This window comes from Vanacampus margaritifer, chromosome 11 (genome assembly GCF_051991255.1).
Source record: "Vanacampus margaritifer isolate UIUO_Vmar chromosome 11, RoL_Vmar_1.0, whole genome shotgun sequence".
NCBI classification, from domain to species: Eukaryota; Metazoa; Chordata; class Actinopteri; order Syngnathiformes; family Syngnathidae; genus Vanacampus; species Vanacampus margaritifer.
In genome coordinates, this window is record NC_135442.1 from 1,899,517 (window position 1) to 1,906,338 (window position 6,822).

General features: G+C 39.7%; 1 long non-coding RNA gene across 2 annotated transcripts in view; it reads left to right on the forward strand.

Annotated features, from left to right (window-relative positions):
- The window catches only part of LOC144060178 (uncharacterized), a 95,485-nt gene extending 89,938 nt beyond the window's left edge, over positions 1-5,547 (forward strand). For both annotated transcript variants that reach the window (XR_013295863.1, XR_013295865.1), the window contains one exon: positions 5,347-5,547. This is a non-coding gene — a long non-coding RNA (uncharacterized LOC144060178). The remainder of the gene's footprint in view (positions 1-5,346) is intronic.
- The last annotated feature ends 1,275 nt before the right edge of the window (positions 5,548-6,822 follow it).

Consider the following 6,822-nt stretch of genomic DNA (forward strand, 5'->3'; position numbering starts at 1 on the left):
GGAGAGGGCGATACGGTGACTTTTTCGTTGCATTTTACACAAGTTGTCCGTATTGTAAATGTGCAATTTCCTTCTCCGATATCGCTCTACAATTAGACAGACAAAGATATGCATCTCGATATGGTTCAATTCGATGCACTAAATCAAAAGATGATTTTCCAATTGAAACTGATTTTTGTTGCACCCCCTTCTATTTTGTTGTTTCTGATTTAACAAAAAACAAGACAATAAAAGCGTGATTTAAAAAAAAAATCTTTTTTTTTTCTAAAGCGTGATTTTAAAAAAAAATGTTTTTTTTTTAAAGCATGATTTTAAAAAAAAAAAAACTTTTTTTTTTTTTAGATCCCTCCCATTCGATGTTGTCTTTGTGCCAATCGCAGTTTGAGCTTGAAGGATCCCTTCATCAGGCCTTGATGGGTGGCAGCTGTTTATGTCAAGGGATGACCACTAAGAAACAAAACGCGCCGACTGCCATTATAAGCGGCCGAGGGGCATTTTTTGGAAAAATAACCCACAAAAAAATGGCTGTTGAAATCCATTCATCCAGCGTGGCCTCGCATAATTGGCTTACTTTGAAACAACACGTGTGCCATTCGTGATTCGATTGAAAAATAGTAGCGGCCGTGTTTTTTGGGCGGGGAGGACAGAATCGACTGCTGTCACGAAGGACAGGATGTGGCTAATAACGTGCTTTTGACCAGCAAAGCCCTAAAAAGCTGACAGCACAAATAAAAAATAGGTTGAGTCCAAAATCCATCTGCGAGCAATTATTTATTTTATTTTCTAACTGAGGAAATGATCCGCCATGCGCATGTGCAAGCCCTTACATAAAAGACACAAAGGGCTTGTGTGTTCAGGCCCGTCACAGCTAAAAGACACTTAACCTCATGATGCCAACTAAGAAAAGTGCAAGTGGGCCGTCAACAAATGAGCCTTTTGACTCATGTTGGCTTCTCACAGGTGATTTCACAAAAACGGCCCGTCGTCATTTATGGCAGCAACAGGGGGGGGGGGGGGGGGGGGGTCGTAGCGTTCCATCCGCGGCAGACAAGTGTCACACACACACACACGTTTATGCACAATGCTTTTCCTTGTTGTGTGTGTTTAACATAACTCGTACCTATTATTTTACCGAGTCTTGTATTTGCTCCATTGAAGGCCATTTTGGGTCAGGTTTGAAAAAGTGTTCTTAGTACAAAATGACTCCCATAGGGCAGTAAACCAGGTAGGCTATTAAAACGAAATAGGGACACAAGGCTCAAAATTATTTTGTTCTTTGTGGCGTAATACGAACAACAATGACAAAATATGATCAATCAATTGTTTTTCTTATTTCTTAAGTCATTTGCTCCCCGTATAAAAACCTTCTATTATAAATATTGCCATGGTCCCAAAAATGTATTTATACAGTTTTTATGGAGGGGGTGGGGGGGTTGTTATGCTAGGGTATACAGAAGGCTTTGATTTAGCCTCTGACCTGAAGAGGTCGCTTAAAGTACTAATAGTTATTACAATAAATGTCCAGCATGTGACAGCAGAGTATAAGAGATCAACCAGGGCCATGTTGCAAAAAGCTCTTTTCCCCACAGTTTTAAGCAGGTTTGTGAATGATGATGAAAATGCAAAACGGAAACACATACAAATATACTTTTTTTTCCCTGATGAATGAAGAGACTCTAATCTTTCTTTTAGTAGCGTCCATGTTTTTATAATAACACAGTATTCTTTGGGCCAAGTAAAACAGCCGGGAGCGAAGGGGGTTGCTTCAGTGAAAATGGCTGAGAGTGAAGGAGTTTAATTGACAGTGTAAATCCACAAATAATTGACGCCACCCTCTGGATGGGGTTTGTAATTGCATATAGATGCTACAAGATGGAGACAAAACACCTAAAACAGAAAGGATCATAAAGCATCAACACATGCATCTCGCATGGACACAATCCTTAAACCCATGTTATATAGACAATCGTTTTTGGGTCGTTTAATTCTTCAACACAAGCAAACTTGCTTAATTTTCCGACAGAGTGACCAGAATCCCTGAACACAAACAAAAACTTGGAGAAAACAGATGGATGAGTCATGGTGTATTCATCAACAGCATTCTTAACATGATTTTTGTTTTCTTGACTTGAGGTCAGAATAGCCACAGCCAAATAATAGCGAGTCCAAAAACACAAACAATGGCAACTTTGCGTGACCCGGCTCCTACACAGGTCCGCTTTGCCAACGCATACCTTGCAATCTAAATGTGATCATTATCTCCACTAGACCTGACCCGAACCCTCGCGCAAGTGCAGCTGCTGCTTAGTTTGTGAAGCGGCTAAAAAGTTTGTATGCGCTTGACACAGATGAAGTGAGCGCATGAACAGCCGCGCTGCTTCCCGGCAGACGCAACTCGATACCTTCATAAATACTAAAGTCATTCACACAAGACAAAATGCTAATTAGTGCGGCTTTTATCCTCGTTTGTTTTTTTGTTTTGGTTAACGATTGACAACATTTCTGTTCCTTGTTCTCATTGTTGAAGCAAAGCTGCTCGCGGTTGTAGACAAACGGCCAAAGTCCAGTCGTGGCAAGATCAATAAAACAAAACGGTGAAAAGGCAAAGACAGGCAAGCGGCGTTATTTTCACCGGAAATAAGCTTCGTGTTGTTTATGTGGTTTTGTTGGGAATGTTACGATTTGTGACAGGTCAGACCGGCCTGGAAACGGACTGGCCGTTTTGTGAAATACAAAAGTCGGCAAGAAATTTGGAACATGTTTGTGGCAAAACTCTTTGAACATGTTCAAAATTTTCTTGGCAACAACAGAAAACTGTTTGCAAACGATTTTGTGACCTTTTCCAACCTTGAACGAACCCTGATGTAAAAACAACCTTCACTAGGTTCACAAACGCTTGCAAACCTTCGGCGCTCGGTGAGTTACGTTCGTGAAACGTTTGGTTCGGCAACAGGCAGAATTTTTTTTTCTGGAACGTACTATTTATAAATCACAACACATGATCCAATCCATCTTGGACAAGCTTTTAGAGGTCAAAATTAAAAACAAAAATGAAAATATCTCAAGAAACTGATGTAAGTAAAAAAGTCAATAAGTCCGCATCAAAAAAGCATTTGTGAACGAAATTGCCGTCATTTCTCCTTTTCAAGAAACGCTTGCGGGCTTTGCTTAGTGAATATATTTAGCAGGTAGAAGTCTTGTCAAGACAGATTGATATTTTTCAGCTCCCTTTTGATTTGTTTGACGGCAGACTTTGGGGTACGTCGCGGTTGCAATCTCCCACGTTTGTCGCACCCGCGCTTGAACCCGCGTACGGATATAACATCTTGTTTTCATTCAGCACACGTTGTTTTTCTTTCCTAGTAACACAATCCTGGAAGTAGAAATGAATCGGAATGTGTGTCCCAAGTGGACCGGTGACTTGTCATTTGTATGTTTTTGCAAACTTTACAAGAAGACGTTCCCGTCGGTCTGCTGCGCCATCCGGACGTTAGCGCTTGACGCGCGACGTCGGAATATTTCAAAAAGTGCGAACAACAAGAAAATGTTGACTTTTCTGCCCAACTGTAAGTTTGCCATCCGTTCTTCCAGTTTGTGACTTTTTTGCATGATTGACATGACGAAGCGTGCAAAGTGTGGGCGGGGCTGGACCCCAACCTAGCCTGACCCCAGGCAAAAGGCTAATTACATTTCGGACTTGCTGAAATGTACACCGTCTCCTGAGAGAACATTCTGGCGTAACACTCAAGCCCCTATCACGTATCTCACCATTGATTTTCTACCTCATCATTTCACTAATGCATTCATAAATCATCATCAAAAAAAAATAAAAAAATAAAAAAATATATAAACGTCTGTCCTGTGTCACGGGAACCATTTCCTGGCATTTATCACTAATGGCCAAAAGTTGAAAGGTTAGAGTGCACGTAGAACATGTGTGTGCATGAGTACCATGTGTTGATTGGCAGCATGCGTCGAAGACAAAACGTTGGCGCGCGTGCCCGAGTTTGAACATATGTTGGCATATGTGACCTGCTGCCTGATTAGTTTGGTCAATAATTGATGGGCAAGTGTTTGAGAGCAAGCCGTTAGCCTCCCGCACGGCGACTTCCAAGCTTGTCCCGTAATATTGAAAAATATTATAATAGTGTGATACTGTTAATTCCACGCAGCAAAAATTGCAAGTAATTGACACCCCACTAAAAATGTTTACACAGTAATCGTGCCGAATTTGAGTTTGATCTTAAATATATTACAAACTATTTGTTAACAATTACAATAAACAATCGAGGGAGCCCTCGAGACGTACGCAACCTCAGACGTTTCCACTTTATGACGCCCGTGCCTCTCCCGTCTCCCTCGTCCGTCTGTGCGGAAACACAAAATATCGGTTCCGGCTCTTGCGGGTAGCGCAAATATGTTGTTTAAAATGACTGTACAAAGTATTTTAATGTAAATATCGACTTCAACGGTGAACTCTGCTAGACTTATGTTGAAATTCGGTTGACATCGACAGCGTAGGAACGCAACTCCGCCGTAACTTGAGGACTCCCTGTATCGACTGTAACGGTGAACGCCGACTTAGGTAGAAATTCGGGTTACATCATCAGCGTAGGAACAGAACTCATCCGTAACTTAAGGACTCCCTTTATAATACCGATGATTTCATTTTTAAAAATAAAATCCACAGTTTGGTGAAAACTGTCAATAACGCCCACTCACAAATGTACTTCCTTGACACCAATTGCTATACTAGTCATACCGTAAAATCCTGTGTATAATATCCCCCCCAATAATCCACCTTAAAAAGTAAAATCCTGGTTCAATTCGAATTGAGATGAAAGCAATCCTCGTCATCGTGCTCTTAACACTTTGACATCATGAGATCAAGACGACGCCGAACAGTTTCGAAAAGATCAAACGATGTTTACCTAAAAAGGGTACAGAGCATTCTGGATTCTCAAATTTCATTCTATTATCGTGAACTATTTGTGTGTTCATGTGCAGCATTTATTTACAATGAAAGCATTTCTGTGCTGGGAAGATCAAGGCCAGCCGGGCGGAGAACTATTTTCTTCTATTGTCTGCTTCAAAAGGAGTTTTACAATTTACTGGCTCCGTGTAGCCAACAAATCGCGTTTAGTCAACAAACAAGATTGTTCTATTTGACTGTATTTAATGGCTGGGAAATAATGAGATATAAGCCAGCACAACACGCTACAACATATCAAGTAAGTGTTGCAAATAGTTCTCGCTCCGACACGAGTCCGATGTGGTGTAATGGAGAACTTTTGAAAGCGGGCACGTTATGGAGCTGCTGACTTTTTAATTGCTTGTGTGTCGTAGTTGGCCTCTGGAGATGCTGTCCTCGCCGTCAAGTGGGAAATTACACAAGCACGTCAGTCTTGTGAGTTGTCATTTCTGAAAAAGAGTCTGAAGAATGTGGCCTGACTGCGGCGTCGCAAAAGGATTTGGAAGCTGGACCAGGTTGAACTTAACTCATTTACTGCCATTGACGGCTATAGACAACAAAAAATCATTTGAACTATTTCTATTAACATTTTTCCCACTTTTGTTAGCAAGAGTATGAAAACCTCGATTTTTTTTTGTATTAGAACAGATATAAAATTTGTGATTAATCGTGAGTTAATAGTAGTAAAGTCATGCGATTAATTACGATTAAAAATGGTAATCGCCTGATGCCCCTAATTTTTAATAACCTTTTCTTTAAATAAATAAAATAAATAATTAAAAAAAATATTACAATAATTTTATTGATTTACATATATAAAAAAATGATTATTAAAAATTAGGGGTGTCAGCTGATTACATTTTTTAATCGTAATTAATCACATGACTTCACTAGTTAACTTACGATTAATCACAAATTTTATATCTGTTCTAAATGTACCCGAATTTTTTTTTCTAGGTTTTCATACTCTTGTTGGTGGAAAAAAAGTGGAAAAAAATGTTAAGCTAATAGAAATAATTCAAATGAATTTATGACGTCTATAGCCGTTGTTGAGGAATGAAAATAAATTTCCTCTTTGCGTGTTCCAAAATTTGAAGACAGATTTAATGTAAGAAAAAACACCTTTGCAAAAATGATTTTTAATCTAACAGAGATCTCTGGACACTCAAACAGCCTCTAATTCATCACTTAAACAGGTGGGATTCAGAGCGTCGAAATGTGTGTCTTCCGCGTGTAAAATGGCTTCTTATAGTTAAAACCGACCGCCTCTCTTTCATTTGTAGACAAAACATACTCTCTGGGTACTTTTCCATGAGCGATGGCGAAAACAGAGTCAGGAGTGCGTGTTCGAAACAGATTCTGTTCTCAAGGACCAAATGTGTTTTCGCACAAAACGCTGAGAAGGAACTTTTTTAGACTAAATAGTATGTCCCAGCTTAAGGTCAGATTATACCGAAATCAACACCATCTGCTCTGCACAGGACACAACATCTCGACAAGGTTAATATAAGGAATTAAAATGTTAATAATGTGTAACAATGGTTAATATATGAAATGAAAAATTAAAAATGTTATAATATCTATCACCGTCAATGGCAGTGAATGAGTTCAAATGTGGACTAAAGTTGGATTTATATGGAAACACAGTCTTGGATCTGATTCCAAATTCATTTTCAAGAGAAACTGGACTTTGAGGCTATGTCGAATTGTTCGACAGTATTTTATGGCAGGATGGTGCTGCGGAGAGGTAGATGAGGTCACGGGTCCGAAACGCACTGCCCTCCTCTGCGTATAATACACGGCCGTTTAATCAGCAAACTTTGAGTACTTGAGTAATCACTCAGAGGCAC